The sequence below is a fragment of the Stenella coeruleoalba genome (assembly GCF_951394435.1).
Source record: "Stenella coeruleoalba genome assembly, chromosome: 2".
In the NCBI taxonomy this organism is placed as follows: Eukaryota; Metazoa; Chordata; class Mammalia; order Artiodactyla; family Delphinidae; genus Stenella; species Stenella coeruleoalba.
The window spans coordinates 102,962,540-102,986,131 of NC_137147.1; the positions used below are offsets into that span (position 1 = coordinate 102,962,540).

At 40.3% G+C, this 23,592-nt stretch overlaps 1 long non-coding RNA gene across 1 annotated transcript in view; it reads right to left on the reverse strand.

Annotated features, from left to right (window-relative positions):
- LOC307181698 overlaps window positions 1–23,592 on the reverse strand; it is a 58,886-nt gene that overhangs the window by 617 nt on the left and 34,677 nt on the right. The window lies entirely within an intron of this gene.

Sequence of the window (23,592 nt, forward strand, 5' to 3'; positions counted from 1 at the left end):
TGTGGCTTTGTTTATTATTATTATTATTATTTCCTTAGTAAACATTATTCTAAATCTTTGTTTAAAATTTTTCTTTCAATACCAATAAAATTCTAGGTAAAACAAGTCATGACATACATGGTTTTTATTTTTCAGCCTTGAAGATCCCCTTAACATTTATCCTCAAAGCTTATGGAACTGGGAGGACAGAGGAGCTTGGAAGGACTGAGGCTATTCAGAAATATAGACTCTCAGGCACCCGTGCCCCCAAGACCACTCACTGGTCAGTATATGCACATACACAGTGTGCCCTTGTCAATGTCAGGCATGGAGAATGCGATAGCACTGTAAGCTGACTTGTTCTCACTGAGGCCCACATGCCACTCTGAGGGTGAATTTTAATAGCTACATATGCCTCAATCTTACTTCAAAGGATCCCATATTTTGGTTGTCTGTTTTGAGGCCCGGGTATTGGGATTTCAGCTGCTCTCCAGGTGAGTGGATTAGGTGGCAATGTTTGAGACCCACTGGAGGTGGTGTGCCAGGATATCCCCTAAGTCCCATGTCATCTCCTTTTTCTAACATAGGACACAGTTTGACTAGGACCAAGGAAAACTATGTAGCTTTATAGAGGGAACTTCCTGGGAGGAGCCAATGGCTGCTCCCTCCATCCTAGAGAACACCTGTTTGGGGAATACGTCTTCCTTCTGCAGAACTCTGTACCTCCAGGACAGAAAAGCCACTGTGGTTGGAGGAAAGCAAAAGGTCTTTTAAATATGTAGGAAATAGGCTCCCCTTTGGGCTACACCCAGAGCCTGCTACAACTGTGGATATAAACCTGTTGCCAGTGACCTACGTCACAGTTTATGCCTTTTCCTCCCTTGTCTTCTGACCAAATCCGGCCTTTCACTGAATGATGGACTCTGACAAAACCCAAATAGCGGAGAGAGGCAGGAAGACGGTGGAAGAGTAAAACGTGGAGATCTGCTTCCTCCCCACAGATACACCAGAAATATATCTACACGTGGAAAAACTCCTACAGAACACCTACTGAACGCTGGCAGAAGACCTCAGACCTCCCAAAAGGCAAGAATCTCCCCACATACCTGGGTAGGGCAAAAGAAAAAATAAACAGAGACATAAGAATAGGGATGGGATCTGCACCAGTCGGAGGGAGCTGTGAAGGAGGAAAGGTTTCCACAGACTAGGAAGCCCCTTCACGGGCAGAAACTGCGGGTGGCGGAGGGGGGAAGCTTCGGTGCTGCGGAGGAGAGCACAGCAACGGGTGCGGAGGGCAAAGCGGAGGGATTCCCGCACAGAGGATCGGTGCCGACCGGCACTCACCAGGCTGAGAGGCTTGTCTGCTTACCCACCGGGGCGGGCGGGGCTGGGAGCTGAGGTTCAGGCTTCGGTCAGAGCACAGGGAGAGGACTGGGGTTGGCGGTGTGAACAAAGCCTACAGGGGGTTAGTGCACCACGGCTAGCCGGGAGGGAGTCCGGGGAAAAGTCTGGACCTGCCGAAGAGGCAAGAGACTTTTTCTTCCCTCTTTGTTTCCAGGTGCGTGAGGAGAGGGGATTAAGAGCACTGTTTAAAGGAGCTCCAGAGATGGGCGCGACCCGCGACTAGCAGTGCGGACTCCAGAGACGGGCATGAGACACTAAGGCTGCTGCTGCCGCCACCAAGAAGCCTGTGTGCAAGCACAGGTCACTATCCACACCTCCCCTCCCCAAAGCCTGTACAGCCCGCCACTGCCAGGGTCCCGGAATCCAGGGACAACTTCACCTGGAGAACGCACGAGGCACCTCAGGCTGGTGCAATGTCCCGCCAACCTCTGCCGCCGCAGGCTCATCCCACAACTGCACCCCTTCCTCCCCCCAGCCTGAGTGAGCCAGAGCCCCCGAGCAGCTGCTCCTTTAACCCCATCCTGTCTGAGCAAAGAACAGACGCCCTCCAGCGACCTACACAAAGAGGCAGGGCCAAATCCAAAGCTGAGCCCCGGGAGCTGTGCGAACAAAGAAGAGAAAGGGAAATCTCTCCCAGCAGCCTCAGAAGCAACGGATTAAAGCTCCACAGTCAACTTGATGTACCCTGCATCTGTGTAATACATGAATAGGCAACGAATCATCCCAAATTGAGGAGGTGGACTTTGAGAGCACGATATATTATTTTTTCCCCTTTTCCTCTTTATGTGAGTGTGTATGTGTATGCTTCTGTGTGAGATTCTGTCTGTATAGCTTTGCTTTCCCCATTTTTCCTAGGGTTCTATCCGTCCTTTTTTTTTTTCTTGAAAAAATTTTTTTTCTTAATAATTATTTTTTATTTTAATAACTTTATTTTACCTTCCTTCCTTCCTTTTTCTTTCTTTCTACTTTTTCTCCCTTTTATTCTGAGCCGTGCTGATGAAACGCACTTGGTGCTGCAGCCAGGAGTCAGTGCTGTGCCTCTGAGGTGGGAGAGCCAACTTCAGGACACTGGTCCACAAGAGACCTCCCAGATCCACATAATTTCAAATGGAGAAAATCTCCCAGAGATCTTCATCTCAACACCAGCACCCAGCTTCAGTCAACGACCAGCAAACTACAGTGCTGGACACCCTATGCCAAACAACTAGCAAGACAGGAACACAACCCCACCCATTAGCAGAGAGGCTGCCTAAAATCATAATAAGGCCACAGACAACCCAAAACACACCACCAGACGTGGACCTGCCCACCAGAGAGACAAGATCCAGCCTCATCCCTCAGAACACAGACACTAGTCCCCTCCACCAGGAAGCCTACACAACCCACTGAACCAACCTTAGCCACTGGGGACAGACATCAAAAACAACGGGAACTACGAACCTGCAGCCTGCAAAAAGGAGACCCCAAACACAGTAAGATAAGCAAAATGAGAAGACAGAAAAACACACAGCAGATGAAGGAGCAAGATAAAAACCCACCAGACCTAACAAATGAAGAGGAAATAGGCTGTCTCCCTGAAAAAGAATTCAGAATAATGATAGTAAAGATGATCCAAAATCTTGGAAATAGAATACAGAAAATGCAAGAAACATTTAACAATGACCTAGAAGAACTAAAGATGAAACAAGCAACGATGAGCAACACAATAAATGAAACTAAAAATACTCTAGATGGGATCAATAGCAGAATAACTGAGCCAGAAGAACGGATAAGTGACCTGGAAAATAAAATAGTGGAAATAACTACTGCAGAGCAGAATAAAGACAAAAGAATGAAAAGAACTGAGGACAGTCTCAGAGACCTCTGGGACAACATTAAATGCACCAACATTCGAATTATAGGGGTTCCAAAGGAAGAAGAGAAAAAGAAAGGGACTGAGAAAATATTTGAAGAGATTACAGTTGAAAACCTCCCTAATTATGGGAAAGGAAATAGTTAATCAAGTCCAGGAAGCACACAGAGTCCCATACAGGATAAATCCAAGGAGAAATAGCCAAGACATATATTAAACTGTCAAAAATTAAATACAAAGAAAACATATTAAAAGCAGCAAGGGAAAAACAACAAATAGCATACAACGGAATCCCCATAAAGTTAACAGCTGATCTTTCAGCAGAAACTCTGCACGCCAGAAGGGACTGGCAGGACATATTTAAAGTGATGAAGGAGAAAAACCTGCAACCAAGATTACTCTACCCAGCAAGGATCTCATTCAGATTTGATGGAGAAATTAAAACTTTTACAGACAAGCAAAAGGTGAGAGTTCAGCACCACCAAACCAGCTTTACAACAAATGCTAAAGGAACTTCTCTAGGCAAGAAACACAAGAGAAGGAAAAGACCTAAACTAACGAACCCAAAACAATTTAGAAAATGAGAATAGGAACATACATATCGATAATTACCTTAAATGTAAATGGACTAAATGCTCCCACCAAAAGACACAGATTGGCTGAATGGATACAAAAACAAGACCCTTATATATGCTGTCTACAAGAGACCCACTTCACACCTAGAGACACATACAGACTGAAAGTAAGGGGATGGAAAAAGATATTCCATGCAAGTCGAAACCAAAAGAAACCTGGAGTAGCAATTCTCATATTAGACAAAACAGACTTTAAAATAAAGACTATTAGAAGAGACAAAGAAGGACACTACATAATGATCAAGGGATCGATCCAAGAAGATATAACAATTATAAATATTTATTCACCCAACATAGGAGCCCCTCAATACATAAGGCAAATACTAACAGCCATAAAAGGGGAAATCGACAGTAACACATTCATAGTAGGGGACTTTAACAGCCCACTTTCACCAATGGAGAGATCATCCAAAATGAAAATAAATAAGGAAACATAAGCTTTAAATGCTACATTAAACAAGATGGATTTAATTGATATTTATAGGACATTCCATCCAAAAACAACAGAATACACATTTTTCTCAAGTGCTCATGGAACATTCTCCAGGATGGATCATAATCTTGGGTCACAAGTCAAGAATTGATAAGTTTAAGAAAATTGAAATTGTTTCAAGTATCTTTTCTGACCACAACGCTATGAGACTAGATATCCATTACAGGAAAAGATCTGTAAAAAATACAAACACATGGAGGCTAAGCAATACACTACTTAATAACCAAGTGATCACTGAAGAAATCAAAGAGGAAATCAAAAAAATACCTAGAAACAAATGACAGTGGAGACACGATGACCCAAAACCTATGGGATGCAGCAAAAGCAGTTCTAAGAGGCAAGTTTATAGCAATACAATCCTACCTTAAGAAACAGGAAACATCTCGAATAAACAACCTAACCTTGCACCTAAAGCAATTAGAGAAAGAAGAACAAAAGAACCCCACAGTTAGCAGAAGGAAAGAAATCATAAAGATCAGATCAGAAATAAATGAAAAAGAAATGAAGGAAACGATAGCAAAGATCAATAAAACTAAAAGCTGGGTCTTTGAGAAGATAAACAAAACTGGTAAACCATTAGCCAGACTCATCAAGAAAAAAAGGGAGAAGACTCAAATCAATAGAATTAGAAATGAAAAAAGAGAAGTAACAACTGACACTGCAGAAATACAAAAGATCATGAGAGATTACTACAAGCAACTCTATGCCAATAAAATGGACAACCTGGAAGAAATGGACAAATTCTTAGAAATGCACAACTTGCTAAGACTGAATCAGGAAGAAATAGAAAATATGAACAGACCAATCACAAGCACTGAAATTGAAACTGTGATTAAAAATCTTCCAACAAACAAAAGCCCAGGACCAGATGGCTTCACAGGCGAATTCTATCAAACATTTAGAGAACAGCTAACACCTATCCTTCTCAGACTCTTCCAAAATATAGCAGAGGGAGGAAAACGCCCAAACTCATTTTACGAGGCCACCATCACCCTGATACCAAAACCAGACAAGGATGTCACAAAGAAAGAAAACTACAAGCCAATATGAGTGATGAACACAGATGCAAAAATCCACAACAAGATACTAGGAAACAGAATCCAACAGCACATTAAAAGGATCATACAACATGATCAAGTGGGGTTTATTCCAGGAATGCAAGGATTCTTCAATATACGCAAATCAATCAACATGATAAACCATATTAACAAATTGAAGGAGAAAAACCATATGATCATCTCAATAGATGCAGAGAAGGCTTTTGACAAAATTCAACACCCATTTATGATAAAAGCCCTGCAGAAAGTAGGCATAGAGGGAACTTTCCTCAACATAATAAAGTCCATATATGACAAACCCACAGCCAACATCGTCCTCAATGGTGAAAACCTGAAATCATTTTCACTAAGTTCAGGAACAACAGAAGGTTGCCCACTCTCACCACTCTTATTCAACATAGTTTTGGAAGTTTTAGCCACAGCAATCAGAGAAGAAAAGGAATCCAAATCAGAAAAGAAGAAGTAAAGGTGTCACTGTTTGCAGATGACATGATACTCTACATAGAGAATCCTAAAGATGCTACCAGAAAACTACGAGAGCTAATCAATGAATTTGGTAATGTAGCAGGATACAAAATTAATGCACAGAAATCTCTTGCATTCCTATACACTAATGATGAAAAATCTGAAAGTGAAATCAAGAAAACACCCCATTTACCATTGCAACAAAAAGAATAAAGTATCTAGGAATAAACCTACCTAAGGAGACAAAAGACTTGTATGCAGAAAATTATAAGACACTGATGAAAGAAATTAAAGATGATACAAATAGATGGAGAGATATACCATGTTCTTGAATTGGAAGAATCAACATTGTGAAAATGACTACTACCCAAAGCAATCTACAGATTCAATGCAATCCCTATCAAACTACCACTGGCATTTTTCACAGAACTAGAACAAAAAATTTCACCATTTGTATGGAAACACCAAAGACCCCGAATAGCCAAAGCAATCTTGAGAACGAAAAACGGAGCTGGAGGAATCAGGCTCCCTGACTTCAGACAATACTACAAAGCTACAGTAATCAAGACAGTATGGTACTTGCACAGAAACCGAAATATAGATCAATGGAACAGGATAGAAAGCCCAGAGATAAATCCATGCACCTATGGTCAACTAATGACAAAGGAGGCAAGGATATACTATGGAGAAAAGACAGACTCTTCAATAAATGGTGCTGGGAAAACTGGACAGGTACATGTAAAAGTATGAGATTAGATCACTCCCTAACACCATACACAAAAATAAGCTCAAGATGGATTTAATACCTAAATTTAAGGCCAGAAACTATCAAACTCTTAGAGGGAAACATAGGCAGAACACTCTATGACATAAATCACAGCAAGATCCTTTTTGACCCACCTCCTAGAGAAATGGAAATAAAAACAAACAAATGGGACCTAATGAAACTTCAAAGCTTTTGCACAGCAAAGGAAACCATAAACAAGACCCAAAACAACCCTCAGCATGGGAGAAAATGTTTGCAAATGAAGCAACTGACAAAGGATTAATCTCCAAAATTTACAAGCAGCTCATGCAGCTCAATAACAAAATAACAAACAACCCAATCTAAGAATGGGCAGAAGACCTAAATAGACATTTCTCCAAAGAAGATATACAGACTGCCAACAAACACATGAAAGAATGCTCAACATCATTAATCATTAGAGAAATGCAAATCGAAACTATAATGAGATATCATCTCACACCAGTCAGAATGGCCATCATCAAAATATCTAGAAACAATAAATGCTGGAGAGGGTGTGGAGAAAAGGGAACACTCTTGCAGTCTTGGTGGGAATGTGAATTGGTACAGCCACTATGGAGAACAGTATGGAGGTTCCCTAAAAAACTACAAATAGAACTACCATATGACCCAGCAATCCCACTACTGGGCATATACCCTGGGCAATCCCACTACTGGGCAAATCCCACTACTGGGCATATACCCTGGGCATATACCCTACCATATGACCCAGCAATCCCACTACTGGGCATATGCCCACTACTGGGCATATACCCAAAATGTTCAGAAAGAGAGAGACAAATACCGTATGCTAATACATATATATGGAATTTAAGAAAAAAAATGTCATGAAAAACCTAGGGGTGAAACAGGAATAAAGATACAGACTTACTAGAGAATGGACTTGAGGCTATGGGGAGGGGGAAGGGTAAACGGTGACAAAGTGAGAGAGAGGCATGGACATATATACACTACCAAACGTAAGGTAGATAGCTAGTGGGAAGCAGCCGCATAGCAGAGGGAGATCAGCTCGGTTCTTTGTGACCGCCTGGAGGGGTGGGATAGGGAGGTGGGAGGGAGGGAGACGCAAGCGGGAAGAGATATGGGAACATATGTATATATATAACTGATTCATTTTGTTGTGAAGCTGAAACTAACATACCATTGTAAAGCAATTATACTCCAATAAAGATGTTAAAATGGAAAAAAAAAAAACCACAAAAAGCGTCATGTACCAAAATGTTCATTGCAGCTCTATTCACAATAGCCCAGAGATGGAAACAACCTAAGTGTCCATCATCGGATGAATGGATAAAAAGATGTGGCCCATATATACAATGGAATATTACTTAGACATAGAAAGAAACGAAATTGAGCTATTTGTAATGAGGTGGATGGACCTAGAGTCTGTCATACAGAGTGAAGTAAGTCAGAAAGAGAAAGCCAAATACTGTATGCTAACACATATATATGGAATTTTAGGGGAAAAAATGTCATGAAGAACCTAGGGGTAAGACAGGAATAAAGACACAGACCTACTAGAGAATGGACTTGAGGATATGGGGAGGGGAAGGGTAAGCTGTGACAAAGTGAGAGAGTGGCATGGACATATATACACTACCGAACGTAAAGTGGATAGCTAGTGGGAAGTAGCCGCATAGCACAGGGAGATCAGTTTGGTGCTTTGTGACCACCTGGAGGGGAGGGATGGGGAGGGTGGGAGGGAGGGAGACGCAAGAAGGAAGAGATACAGGAACATATGTATATGTATAACTGATTCACTTTGTTATAAAGCAGAAACTAACACACCATTGTAAAGCAATTATACTCCAATAAAGATGTAAAAAAAAACAAAAAACAAATAGCTCTACTCTTTCCTTCTATCATTGCATAGGGTTTGAGTAGGCACTGACTCTACTTTCCAGAATCTTCTAAGCTTCACTGAAGTAAAGAATAGATGTCTGTTAGAGAAGTCATTTGAGATTGGAATGAAGGGATGGGTACAAGAACTTTGAGCTGCCAACACAGGGAGCACGGTCTCAGGACACATGAATGTTACCTTTTAGTAATGCAGCATTGATGTGAGGCTCACTGAAATCAAGTGATGTCAGTTAAGGCAAGGTATTTTTTGTTTGTTTGTTTGTTTAATCTACCCAGGGCAAGTCAGGAAACTCTTCACACTTGATAGAAAATTCCCAGACAGTAAGAAAAAATTGGTTAACCTATATTTGAAATTAATTTTTATTGGCGTATGGTTGCTTTACTGGCTAGCCTATTTTTGAAATGATATTTCAAACAGCCCAATGAACAAAGATACTGGAAAATGAAATTTCAACATATTTAGAAACTATCAAAAATGATGGGCCGCCATTTGAATGAATCACAAATTTATTTGTAACTTATATGGCTTCTAAAGGGGAGTGAAATAGAACCCATGAATTGTAGTGAATGAGAAAAAAAAATTTGGTAGGTCAATAGAGAGATGTATAGATACAAAGATAGACATTCATACTCACATACATATATTCATACAAAGATGATTGATATTAGATGGATATTTTACAATGTGTTATGTTAAAGCAATTTCTCTCCCCACCTCCACCCATTTTTCTGCTAAGTTCATGGTCCTATGAAATGCAAGAAACGTAGGTCAGAGATGAGTCTTTGCCTCCCAAAGAATGGGGAACAGAAATGATAAATAACATCTGAGGTCTTAAGGGGGGAAATTGCACATTCTGTCTAGGCATTATCCATTCTTCATGACCCAGTGATTCACGGATTAGGAATGATATGAAGCATTGTATAGCCTGTCTTTTCCTCTAGAAATAGTAAAATTTCTAATTCTGTATTCCACTCATGGCATTTCTTGAGTTTAGTTTGGGTTAGTATGCCAGATTGCAATTGAGAGATCCTTTATAAGAAATTCTGAAACAGACTGATAAATCATTCTGCATACTATATATTTCATGAAGATGGCCACGCAATGACATGGACATAACCACTGGGATTCATAAAATCCCAACGCAAGTGCTGTGAAGCAAAGTGGTAGCTATCTTTCCATAGGCTTGGATAGGCCAGATCATTATTCGTTCCTTCCTACCTGAAACCTCTTCATTTGACCGTATGATAAAGAAAATGAAACCCCACACCAAGATAAAAGCTAAAAGAAAAGAATTCAAATACCCAGCTATGAAGCTACCAGTCTACCGGATCAGAAAAGATTCCCCAGGTAAACCTGTAAACAAAGGTAGACTCATCTTTTGTCATATGGGAAAGCCTATTTTTTCAGAAGTAGGCACACTGGCTTTGATGTTCAAATGCGTGTATGAAAGTATTAAATGAAGGCATCCCATGTTTGTATGATTGCCATTTTACTGAATAAAAATTCTATTTCATTTTCTCTTCTCTATGTAGAGTATGCGTGGCCGTTAGAGCTTAGTACTTCGGTGATGTTGCTGTTTGCACTAATATACGAAGATAAGGGAGGCCCTAAGAAATACACTCCAAGTGATATTTAAATAGTAAATATTATGTTCTCTATATTGTACCATGATAAGCATTGTGGAATTTAGAAAAACATAGGCATACTAAAAAAAGAAAAATTAGTTGTTCTTTCCAAAAATAAATATACTGCTGAAAATGGACACAAATGTCCAGATAAGCCTAAAATGCATGAAAACACTACAGCACAACTTGCAGTCACACCTTTTGATGTAAGGTGTGAAAAAAGGTGAGAGAAAATTCCTTGCGTGAGAAAGACTCAAGGAGATTACATGACCTTAAAGCCCTATATAAGTCAGGGAGGCAGGGACATTCCCCACTGAAACTGTGGAATTCGGCAATGTGACTGTTCCACTATCACAACCGCACTCTGACAAGGAGACTGGGGTTCTGCAACTTAACCTGCTTTGTTTTGCAGGTAAGAAGAGCAGCAGAGGAAGCTACTCCCTTGCTCAGGAGGGACCCACCCACAATGAGGGGATCAGCAGGGACAGGGAGAAACCCTTGGGGGACTGGAGGATCAGAAGGGAACTAGGCCAGCATTTCCCCTGCCCACTCGGGCCCCCAAGAGCCTGCTGAGCTCCTGGGCCAGATCCCCTGCCCTCCAAGTCCCCCTCCACCTGCGCTGGGCCTAAGCCCTACCTCTGCATCCCCGCCTAGGGCCTTATCTCTGCACTGCACACTCTGAGGCCCTCTCCAGCCATGCTGCCTTTTCCAGGCTGTGTGGGTCCTGAGCCTAGGCCTCGCCCCCACCCTAAACTCCACCCCCACCTAAGCCCCACCCTCCACAGCCAAGGACTTTTCTGGCCCTTTTTTGTCTATTTTTTTCTTTTTTTTGAGGTTGTGGTTCTGTTTTACCTCATTGTTATTGTTGTTTCATTTATATTTTAATTTTTTCTAATAAATTTTTAATTTTTCTAATTTTATTTTTTATTCTTTGTTATCGTTCTGCTCCTTTTGGTTTGTCCCCACCCCCGCCTTTTTTTTTTTTTTTGGCTGTTTGGTTCTGTTTTACCTTTCTTTTGTTGTTTTACTTATATTTTTATTTTTTCTAATGAATTTTTAATTTTTCTAATTTTATTTTATTTTATTATTCTTTGTTACTATACTGTTCCTTTTGTTTTTCTTTGATGTGCCACGTGGTTCGCGGGATCTTGGTTCCCAGGCCGGGGGTCAGGTCTGACTCATGTGATGGGAGTGCCAAGTCCAAACTACTGGACTAACAGAGAAACTCAGACCACAGGGAATATTCATCAGAGTGAGGTCTCCCAGAGATCCTCATCTCAGCACCAAGACTCGGCTCTATCCAACTGCCTGCAAACTCCAGTACTGGATGCCTCAGGGCAAACAACCAGGAAGACAGGAACACAGCTTAACCCATCAAAAAAAAAAAATGAGACGACCAAAAAAATTGTTACAGATGAAGGAGCAAGGTAAAAACCTACAAGATCAAATAAATGAAGAGGAAATAGGCAACCTACCTGAAAAAGAATTCAGAGCAACGATAGTAAAGATGATAGAAACTTTCAGAAATAGAATGGAGGCAGGGATTGTGATAATATAAAAAATATTTAACAAAGACCTAGAAGAGAACTAAAGAGCAAACAGTGATGAACAACACAATAACTGAAATGAAAAATACACTAGAAGGAATCAATAGCAGAATAACTGAGGCAGAAGAACAGATAAGTGAGCCGGAAGTTAGAATGGTGGAAATAACTGCCATGGAGCAGAATAAAGAAAAAAGGATGAAAAGAATTGAGGACAGTCTCAGAGACCTCTGGGACAACATTAAATGCACCAACATTTGAATTACAGGGGTCTCAGAAGAAGAAAAGAAAGAGAAAGGATCTGAGAAAATATTTGAAAAGGTTATATTTCAAAAGTTCCCTAACATGGAAATGGAAATAGCCACCCAAGTCCAGGAAGCGCAGAGTCCCGTGCAGGATAAACCCTAGGAGAAACACACCAAGACACACATTAATCAAACCAACAAAAATTAAATTCAAAGAAAAAATATTAAAAGCAGGAAAGGAAAAGCAGCAAATAACATACTAGGGAATCCCCATAAGGTTATCAGCTGATTTTTGAACAGAAACTCTGCAAGCTAGAAGGGAGTGGCAGGATATATTTAAAGTGATGAAAGGAAAAAACTGACAACCAAGATTACTCTATCCAGCAAGGATCTCATTCGGACTTGGAGAAATTAAAACCTTTACTGAAGAGCAAAAGCTAAGAGAATTCAGCACCACCAAACCAGCTTTATAACAAATGCTAAAGGAACTTCTCTAGGCAGGAAACACAAGAGAAGAAAAAGACCCACAAAAACAAGTCCAAACAATTAAGAAAATGTTAATAGGAACATACATGTTGATAATTACCTTGAATGTAAATGGATTAAATCCTCCAACCAAAAGACACAGACTGGCTGAATGGATACAAAAACAAGACCCTTATATATGCTGTCTACAAGACACCCACTGCAGACCTAGGGACACATACAGACTGAAAGTGAGGGGTTGGAAAAAGTTATTCTATACAAATGTAAATCACAAGAAAGCTGAAGTAGCAATACTCGTATCAGATAAAACAGACTGAAATAAAGACTGTTACAAGAGATAAGGAAGGACACTATATAATGATTAGGGAATCAATCCAAGAAGAAAATATAACAGTTATAAATATTTATGCACCCCACATAGGAGCACCTCAATACATAAGGCAAAGGCTAACAGCCATAAAATGGGAAATCAACAATAACACAATTATAGTGGGGGACTTTAACACCCCATTTACACTAATGGCCAGATCATCTAGACAGAAAATAAATAAGGAAACACAACCTTTAAATGACCCACTAAACCAGATAGATTTACTTGACATTTACAGGACATTCCACCCGAAAGCGGCAGAATACACTTTCTTCTCAAGTGCACTGGGAACATTTTCCAGGATAGATCACATCTTAGGTCACAAATCAAGCATCGGAAAATTTAAGAAAACTGAAGTTGTATCAAGCATCTTTTCTGACCACAATGCTATGAGATTGGAAATCAATTACAGGGGGGAAAAAAACTGTAAAAAACACAAATACATGGAAGCTAAACAGTGCACTGCTAAATAACCAACAGATCACTGAAGAAATCAAAGAGGACATAAAAATATACATAGAAACAAATGACAATGAAAACACGATGAACCAAAACCTATGGGACACAAAAGCATTCTAAGAGGGAAGTTTATAGCAATTCAATCTCATGTCAAGAAACAAGTAAAATCTCAAATAAACAAGCTAAGCTTACACCTAACGCAACTAGAGAAAGAAGAACAAAGAAAACCCAAAGTTAGTTGAAGGAAAGAAATGATAAGGATCAGAGCAGAAATAAATAGAAATGAAGAAAAGAATAACAAAGATCAATAAAACTTGAAGATGGTTCTTTGAGAAGATAAACAAAATTAATAAACCTTTAGCCAGACTCATCAAGAAATAAAGGGAGAGGACTCAAAACAATAAAATTAGAAGTGAAAAAGGAGAAATTACAACTGACACTGCAGAAATACAAAGGATCATAAGACACTACTACAACCAACTATATGCCAGTAAATGGACAACCCTGAAAAAATGGACAAATTCTTGTAAAGGTACAACTTTCCAAGATTAAAACAGGAAGAATTAGAAAATATAAACAGACCAATCACAAGCAATGAAATTGAAACTGAAATTAAAGATCTTCCAACAAACAGAAGTCCAGGACCAGATGGCTTCACATGTGAATTCTATCAAACATTGAGAGAAGAGCTAAACCTATCCTTCTCAAACTCTTCCAAAAAAATGCAGAGGATGGAACAATCCCAAACTCATTCTACGAGGCCACTATCACCCAATACCAAAACCATACAAAGATATCAGAAAAAAATAAAAGAAAGAAAGAAAATTACGGGTCAATTTCTCTGATGAACATAGATGCAAAAATCCTCAACAAAATGTTAGCAAACAGAATCCAACAACACGTTAAAAGGATCATACACCATGACCAAGTGGGATTTATCCCAGGAATGCAAGGATTCTTCAGGATATGCAAGTCAATCAATGTCATACACCATATTAACAAATTGAAGAATAAAAACCATATGATCATCTAAATAGATGCAGAAAAAGCTTTTGACAAAATTCAACACCCACTTATGATAAAAATTCTCCAGAAAGTAAGCATAGAGGGAACCCACCTCAACATAATAAAGGCCATATACAACAAACCCACAGCAAACATCATTCTCAATGGTGAAAAACTGAAACCATTTCCTCTAAGGTCAGGCACAAGACAACGATATCCATCTCACCACTCTTACTCAACACAGTTATGGAAGTCCTAACCAAGGCAATCAGAGAAGAAAAAGAAATAAAAGGACTACAAATTGGAAAGAAGAAGTAAAATTGTCACTGCAGATGACATGATACTATACATAGAAAATCCTAAAGATGCTACCAGAAAACTACAGGAACTAATCAATGAATTTGGTAAAGTTGCAGGATACAAAAGTACTACACAGAAATCTCTTGCATTCCTATAAACTAACAATGAAAGACCAGAAGGAGAAATTAAGGAAATAATCCCATTTACCACCACAACAAAAAGAATAAACTACCTAGGAATAAGCCTACCTAAGGAGGCAAAAGACATGTACTCAGAAAACTATAAAACACTGATGAAAGAAATCGAAGATGACATAGACAGATGGAGAAATATATCATGTTATTGGATTGGAAGAATCAATCTTGTGAAAATGACTACACTACCCAAAGCAAGCTACAGATTCAGTGCAATCCCCATCGACTTACCAATGGCATTTTTCACAAAATTAGAACAAAAAGTTTACAATTTGTATGGAAACACAGAAGACCCTGAATAGCCAAAGCAACCTTGAGAAAGAAAAACAGAGCTGGAGGAATCAGGCTCCCTGACTTCAGACTATAATACTAAGTTACAATAATCAAGACAATATGGTACTGGCACAAAAACAGAAATATAGATCAATGGTACAGGATAGAAAGCCCAGAGATAAACCCACACACCTATAGTCACCTAATCTATGACAAAGGAGGCAAGAATATACAATTGAGAAAAGATATCCTCTTCAATAAGTGGTGCTGGGAAAACAGGACAGCTACATGTAAAAGAATGAAATTAGAACACTTCCTAACACGATACACAAAAATAAACTCAAAATGGGTTAAAGACCTAAATGTAAGGCCGGACACTATAAAACTCTTAGAGGAAAACATAGGCAGAACACACTTTGACATATAATCGCAGCAAGATCTTTTTTGACCCACATCCTCGAGTTATGAAAATAAAATAGTAACGGGACCTAATTAAACTTAAAAGCTTTTGCACGGCAAAGGTAACCCTAAACAAGACGTAAAGACAGCCCTCAGAATGGGAGAAAATATTTGCAAGTGAAGCAACGGACAATAGATTAATCTCCAAAATACACAAACAGCTCAATATCAAAAAACAGAAGTCCAGGACCAGACACAGCTCATGCAGCTCAATATCAAAAAAACAAACATCCCAATCAAATAATGGGCAGAAGACCTAAACAGACATTTCTCCAAAGAAGACAAACAGATGGCCAAGAAGCACATGAAAAGATGCTCAACATCAGTAATTATTAGAGAAATGCAAATCAAAACTACAATGAGGTGTCACCTCCCACTGGTCAGAATGGCCATCATCAAAAATTCTACAAACAATAAACTCTGGAGAGGGTGTGGAGAAAAGGGAACCCTCTTGCACTGTTGGTGGGAATGTAAATTGATACAGCCACTATGAAGAAATGTATGGGCATTCCTTAAACACCTAAAAATAGAACTACCATATGACCCAGCAATCCCACTACCGGCCATATACCCTGAGAAAACCATAATTCAAAAAGAGTCATGTACCCCAATGTTCACTGCAGCTCTATTTACAATAGCCAGGATATGGAAGCAACCTAAGTGTCCATCGATAGACGAATGGATAAAGAAGATGTGGTACATATATACAATGGAATATTACTCAGCCATAAAAAGGAATGAAATTGGGTCATTCGTAGAGACATGGATGGACCTAGAGACTGTCATACAGAGTGTAGTAAGTCAGGAAGGAAAAAACAAATACCATATGCTAACACATATATATGGAATCTGTAAAAAAATGGTTCTGATGAACCTAGGGGCAGGACAGGAATAAAGACACAGATGTAGAGAATGGACTTGAGGACACGGGGAGGGGGAAGGGTAAGCTGGGACGAAGTGAGAGAGTGGCATGGACGTATATACACTACCAAATGTAAAACAGATAGCTAGTGGGAAGCAGCCACATAGCACAAGATCAGCTCGGTGCTTTGTGAGCACCTAGAGGGGTGGGATAGGGAGGGTGGGAGGGAGACACAAGAGGGCGGGGATATGGTGATATATGTATACATATAGCTGATTCACTTTGTTATACAGCAGAAACAAACACAACATTGTAAAGCAATTATACTCCAATAAAGATGTTTTAAAAAAAAAGGTGTTGTCCATAGCACGTTAAAGTAAAATACAGGTCCCATGACTGACTTTATAATCAATCCGTTCTTAAATAAAATTCCCTATGAATATAGCGATCACTCTTTCATTCATTATTTCAGATCATGTCTTAACAAAAGTTTATTATATACCTGGGTTCCACTAGGCCTAGATGGAGTTTAGCAAGTGAAAGTTACATGGACCCAATCCTTGTGGAATTGAAACCCATCTCATAGGGTTAACAGAAACTGGTAACTAATAGATATTCTTGACTTTGTCTCACAGAACAGCAGTTAAGGGAACAGCCTGTTTAAAACCCTCCTCTTGTAACATGCCTTCACCGTCAAGCTCGCATTCATTGTTCCTGCGAATTGCATACCCTGAAAGTTTCCCATAGCTTAGACAATATATTACAAGACTCCTTTAACCACCGCCTGTAGATAACTCCTCTGACAGATGGGTCACTATAGTAATGGTTGGTTGTTTTTTTCAGGTCATGAATCTAGTCTTGCTCTGTTCAAACCAGACAAGACCATCACACATTCAATTGGGCCCGTGTGAGTGCACAGTGGATGACCATTTGAAATGATGGGGCCAAAAGCTCCATCCTTAGCTCATGCTAATGCCACCATATTCTGAACATGCATCCCATGAACTAGCATGTAACAGAGATATGCCTGCACAGAACAGCGATAACCTCACATTTTCCCTGCCTTCAATCACCTTTCCCTTCACCTCCAACCTCCCTCTACTCTTCACCCCTAAATACCCCTGCTCCCTTCCCTTTGAAGTGATAGATCTCAAACTTGTTCTCCTGTCTCCTCCCTTGATTCCCTTATAAATAAACCCTTTCTCTGCTGCAAACCTTGGAATCTTGGCATTTGCCTTGCTGATCATCAGGCAAGTGAACCTGGATTGGTAAGAGGATGATGTAATTCACATTTGTGAGCATCTTAGATCAACATGCTGAGATCTCCAGAAGGTGACCATTAAGATGAAAGCAACAGTGATCATAAAGTTCTGTGAATTTCCTTTATATTTCCACTCACCTTTTCTGTATTTTACTGAACATTTTTTATTATCAGATCCTTTACGTGACCAGTGATGAACATAAGGGCATTATCATTTTTGAAAATCAAGAGCCAATGTACAGTGAATTGGAAATAAAGAGAGAGAGTATAAGAAGCTTCCACTGAAGAAAAAGAGGAGTTGAGTTTTTTAGATTCCACTTGTAAGTGAGAACATACACTATTTAACTTTCTCTGACATACTTAACTTAGCATCATGCCCTCAAAGGCCTTTCTTTTTGTGGAATATGGCAGAAATTTTTTCTTTGTATGGCAGATATATACACATTTCTATATATAAATAGATGATAGATAGATTGATTGGTTTCTATACAGATATATCACATTTTCTCCACCCACTGAGGGACACTTAGATTGTTTCCATATCTTGGCTATTGCAAATAATGCTGCAGTGAACTTGGGGCTGCAGATATCCTTTTGAGAACGTGATTTCATTTCCTTCAATATATACCTAGAATTGGAATTGTTGGATCTTATGATAGTTCTATTTTTAATCTTTGGAGGAACCTCCACACACTTTTGCACAGTGGCTGCACCAACTTACATTCCCAGCAACAGTGGCCAAGGTCTCCCTTTTCTCCACACCCTCCCCAACACTTGTTATCTCTTGTCCTTTTGATGACGTTTATTCTAAAAGGTGTGAAGTGATATCTCCTTGTGGTTTTGATTTGCATTTCCCTGATTAGTGATGCTGAGCATCTTTTCAGTACCTGTTGGCCATCTGCATGACTGTTTTGCCAAAAAGATATTTAATATGAATCCTGAGGTCAAAAACATGCAATCCCCTGCAAACAGGCAGAGTGTAGAGAAATACAGGATGCTGGTAAACCTGAAGTATGTTTTCTTTCAAAACTCACAGGGATCTTGGGAAGTAACTGATGCCCCCTGAACTTCTGAATAGAAGCACAAGTCCTCATCTCAACTGGAATTTCCTCCCCAGCAGCCCTGGTCCTCACTGCGCACAGCCACTAAAGCCACCTCCAAACTCTTCCCACCTATGTTCCCAGAGCACAACTCTTCAGACCTTGGAAAAGTAAAAACTTGGAAAGACCTGGGATGCGCAAGGTTGTCCTCAGGGCTGAGTGACCCCGAACCTCCATCTCCCCTCCTGTTAATGACACTGACCCCCTGTGTGTTCTGATGCCACCTCTCTCCAGGAGCCCCTCACACCCAGCCCTGCAAATGGAAGAGAGGAGCCTGCAGGAGGAAGGTGACTCAGAGTCTAGGACCCAAATGTTCAGCATCCTCTCCTGCACAGACATGGTCAAAGGTCTCACGAGAGTTTCTGGAGTCGAGCTTGAGGCCCATCCAGAGGCCAACTGCTCTCTGGTTCCAACTCCATTTCCATAACCCAGCGAGCAGGGCCATCCCAGAGGGGTCTCAATTAGACTTTCCTCTCTAAATCTAACACTCTTGGTCTTCTCCTAAGCTTTTGCTCTTCCAAGACCTTTTTCAAATCCAGTGTCCTGTCCTCCCACCTCGCTTCCTCCGGGCCTCACCCCTTGCCCAGCTGTCCGGAGCATCTTGCATCTCCAGCCACCAGGGGGCACTGTGGGTCTAGTATTGGCTGCTGTGCAGGGTCCCAGAGGAAGAGGAGAGAACCTGCATGACCTTGAACTTTGTGGAAACCAGGAAAAGGAGGCTGGAGAGGTGGGGTGAGACCACCCAGGTAGGGGCTTAACAGGGCACCAATGAAATCTTGTGAGTAGGGGAGTGATGTGACTTGATGCATATTTCCCAGTACCCCTGGTTGCTGCTGGACCATTCTGTGATAGTTAACAAGGAAGCAGGACACCAGCAGGAGACCCTTTGCTACTCCTGGCAGGGGATCCTGGCTTGCACTTGAATGGCCCTGGGGACACCTTTGGGGATGTCTTGGAGGCAGAAACAGTAGCACTTTGCTCTTACTGTGAAGGTGAGGCATAAGGACAGGCAGGTTTTGATGAACCTCCTAGAACTTCATTGTGACTTCCTGAGATTGGGAGGGATGTGAAAGGAGAAGGTATGGAAAAAGACAGTAAGGAGTCTGTTGGGCCATGTTAGACTTGAGTTGATTACTTCACTGAGTGAAAAGAAATATCAAGTACAGAATAGCACATGCAAATTTACATTCCCACCAACAGTGTAGGAAGGTTCCTTTTTCCCCACACGCTCTCTGGAATTTATCATCTGTAGCCTTTTTGATGATGGCCATTCTGAATGATTTGAGGTGATTCCTCAATATAGATTTGAATTGCATTTTCTAATAATTAATGATATTGAGCATTTTTTATGTACCTGTTGGCCACTTTTTTTTTTTTTTGTGGTACGCGGGCCTCTCACTTCTGTGGCCTCTCCCGTTGCAGAGCACAGGCTCCGGACGCACAGGCCCAGTGGCCATGGCCCACGGGCCCAGCCGCTCCGCGGCATGCGGGATCCTCCTGGACCGGGGCACGAACCCATGTCCCCTGCATCGTCAGGCGGACCGTCAACCACTGCGCCACCAGGGAAGCCCTCTGTTGGCCATTTTTATATCTTCTTTGGAGAAATGTCTATTTAAATCTTCTGTACATTTTTGGATTTTTTTTTTTTTAATTGAGCTGCATGAGCTGTTTGTATATTTTGGAAATTAATCTCTTGTTCATTGTATCATTTAAAAATATTTTCTCCCGGTCCATAGGATGTCTTTTCCTTTTGGTTACGATTTCTTTTGCTGTGCAAGAGTTTTTAAGTTTAATTAGGTCCCATTTGTTTATTTTTGGTTTTATTTTCATTAGTCTGTGAGACAGATCAAAAAAATATTCCTGAAATTTATGTCAAACAGAGCTCTGGTTATGTATTCCTCTAGGATTTTTAGAGTACTTGGTCTTATTTTTAGGTCTTTAATCCATTTTGAGTTTATTTTTCTATACTGTGTTAGAGAATGTCCTAAGTTCATTCTTTTACATGTAGCTGTTCAGTTTTCTCAGAACCACTTACTGAAGAGACGATCGTTGCTCCATTGTATAATCTCGCCTCCTTTGTCTTAGATTAATTGGCCGTATGTGCATGGGTTTATCTCTGGGCTTTCTATCCTGTACCATTGATTTATATTTCTTTTTTTCTGTCAGTACCATATTGTTTTGATTGCTGTAGCTTTATAGTATTGTCCAAAGCCAGGGAGCCTGATTCCTCCAGCTCCATTCTTTCTCAAGGTTGTTTAGGTTATTCGGGGTCTTTTTTGTTTCCATACACACTTTTTAATTTTTAGAGGAAGACTTTTTAAAAAACTTTTAAAAAACTAAATCTACAAACACTCCAGATACTTTTTATTAATATATCCTGAAAGTTTTATAATTCAGACATGAATTAAACAGGAAAACTGTAATCTTAGACTGTGCATAGTATGTAATATTTTAATGTTATTTCTCAATATCTTCAAAAACTGCTCATGAGAATTGAGTATATTAAACCAGGCTTATTTTCAAAGCCTAAACCTTAACTTCTTCTCAAAAATCTGTTAAATAAAATCTTTGGTTGAATCCATAGACTCTATAAATGTATTACTGTCTATAAATTTGTAACTGGCAGTAAGTGAAGAAATTAAATATGCTTCTTTGGAAGAAGCAAAAGGCCACAGAAAAATCCACTCAAAAAAGATTTAATGAATATCTGCAATTTAAAAAGAAGCATTTTAAAAGTTGTTTGGAGGGCTTCCCTGGTGGCACAGTGGTTGAGAGTCTGCCTGCCAATGGAGGAGACACGGGTTCGTGCCCCGGTCCGGGAGGATCCCACATGCCGCGGAGTGGCTGGGCCCGTGAGCCATGGCCGCTGAGTCTGCGCGTCCGGAGCCTGTGCTCCGCAACGGGAGAGGCCACAACAGTGAGAGGCCCGCGTAACGCAAAAAATGTTTGGAGTCCAATATTTATTAGGTAGAGTCAATGTCAACCAAACCGTCACATTATATATATTTTATACATATATAAATCATTCATCAAACACTCAAGCTGGATTCCTAATAGGTACCAGACATTGAGACTGGTGCCAGGGAATTAACAATAACAATAATGACAATACTAGTAATGATGCAGCTACCATTTACTGAGAACATTCTATATGCCAGACACTGCACAAATATTCTCCATCTTGCTTTATCCCATTCTTTTAAAGACCAGAAAGTTGCAGAAATTAACTAATACAAATGTTCAGATCTACTTGCAGAGCAGGTAACTAAATTATCATCTGTTTCTCTCAAAAGATGCTCAACTGTATCATACTACTTCTCCTACAAAGACATAGGAAGCTAAACATGCTTTCCTTGAAAGGTCACAGGTCATACAGGTGATGTTGATGTATAAATAGTTATAAAACAATGCAGTAATTGCTATGATGTAGGGATATCTGTAACATAATATGAAGGGAAAAAATGGAGCTTCTAACTGCCTCATGGGGCCCATTCACAGAGGAGGTGATGACAGTCATCTTGAGTTGAAGGATGAGTCAAGAGAACAGGCAAAGTATTGTGTCATTGCATGAGGGAAGTGCACATAGTTTAGTGAGGCTTTTTCACAGGGTGAATTTGTGGAACTGACCAGGAACTATGCTAGAGGAACAAGCAGGCTGAGATCATGAAGAGGATCAGGTATGCCTTGCTGAGAAGGTCACAATTGAGTCTGTAGGCAATGAGGAGAAATTGACACAAAGCAGTGAACCAATTAGCCTTGCATCGAGAAATGAGCATCTTAGAAGGTGTGAGGGCAATGGGTTAAGAACAGAACATGGCCAGAAACAGGGAAACCAGCTGCAATATTCCAGGAAGGAAATGATGTAGATGAAATCAAGAGACCTATTGAAAATATATGCCCTGTGGTTCTCACTTGAGTAACCAAGTAGAGGGAGATATCACTGAGTCTGGGAATACTGGAAATGGAGGAAGTTTTGGGAGTGGTGTGGTTATGGTGAATTTAGTATGAAACATGCTGAATTTATGTGCTATGGTACCTGTGCATATAGATCAAGTCCAGAAATGATCAGACATCCATGGATGTCTGCAAAAGAGAAAAGGATCTGTGGCGTTTTAAACAATATAGGTGGTAACTGAGTCTCTGGCTTCTGTTGAAATAACCCAGAATAAGTGGAGAATAAGAAAAATATGAAGCAAATGTCATAGGAAGACCACGACTTTTAAAGGGGAAGGAAATTATGGGAAACTCATGGAGCAAAATGATAAGGCGCCAAGATGGGGGAAAAGCTGTCATGGAAGCTGAGTGTTTCAGACCAGCTCAGTAAAAAGACAGAACTGAGCCCTCGTTACGTGCCTTCTCTCTGCTAGGGAATGGATACGTGACGATGATGAAGACACGGTTTCTATTCTCAAGGAGCTCACAGTATAGTGAAGAGGAGAAGGTTAAGTAGGAAAGGGACTGAAAGGAATCCTTGATTTGGCCATTAGGTGGCTGGTCACTGCACGGGAGAGCCTCTTAGGGATGGTGTGAGGGAAGTAGGCAGAGAAGTAAATGTGGAGGGTGTCAATGAGCTCAGACGGGGACATTATTTTCTAAGAAAAAATTTGTTTTCCACCTACAGTTTCAGAATACAGTTGGAATTAAGTTCATGTCAACAGTGTGAGATAGGAGTTAGCTCCATTTTTTTTCCTTTGTGCAAACCCAATGTCCCAATACTGTTTATTAAAAAGACTGCCACTCCCCCATGCCTGTGCAATATCCTGTGTCACAGAGAAAGTGTTCAGAAAAGGGGTGGGATAGGGAGGGTGGGAGGGAGGGAGATGCAGGAGGGAAGAGATATGGGAACATATGTATAAC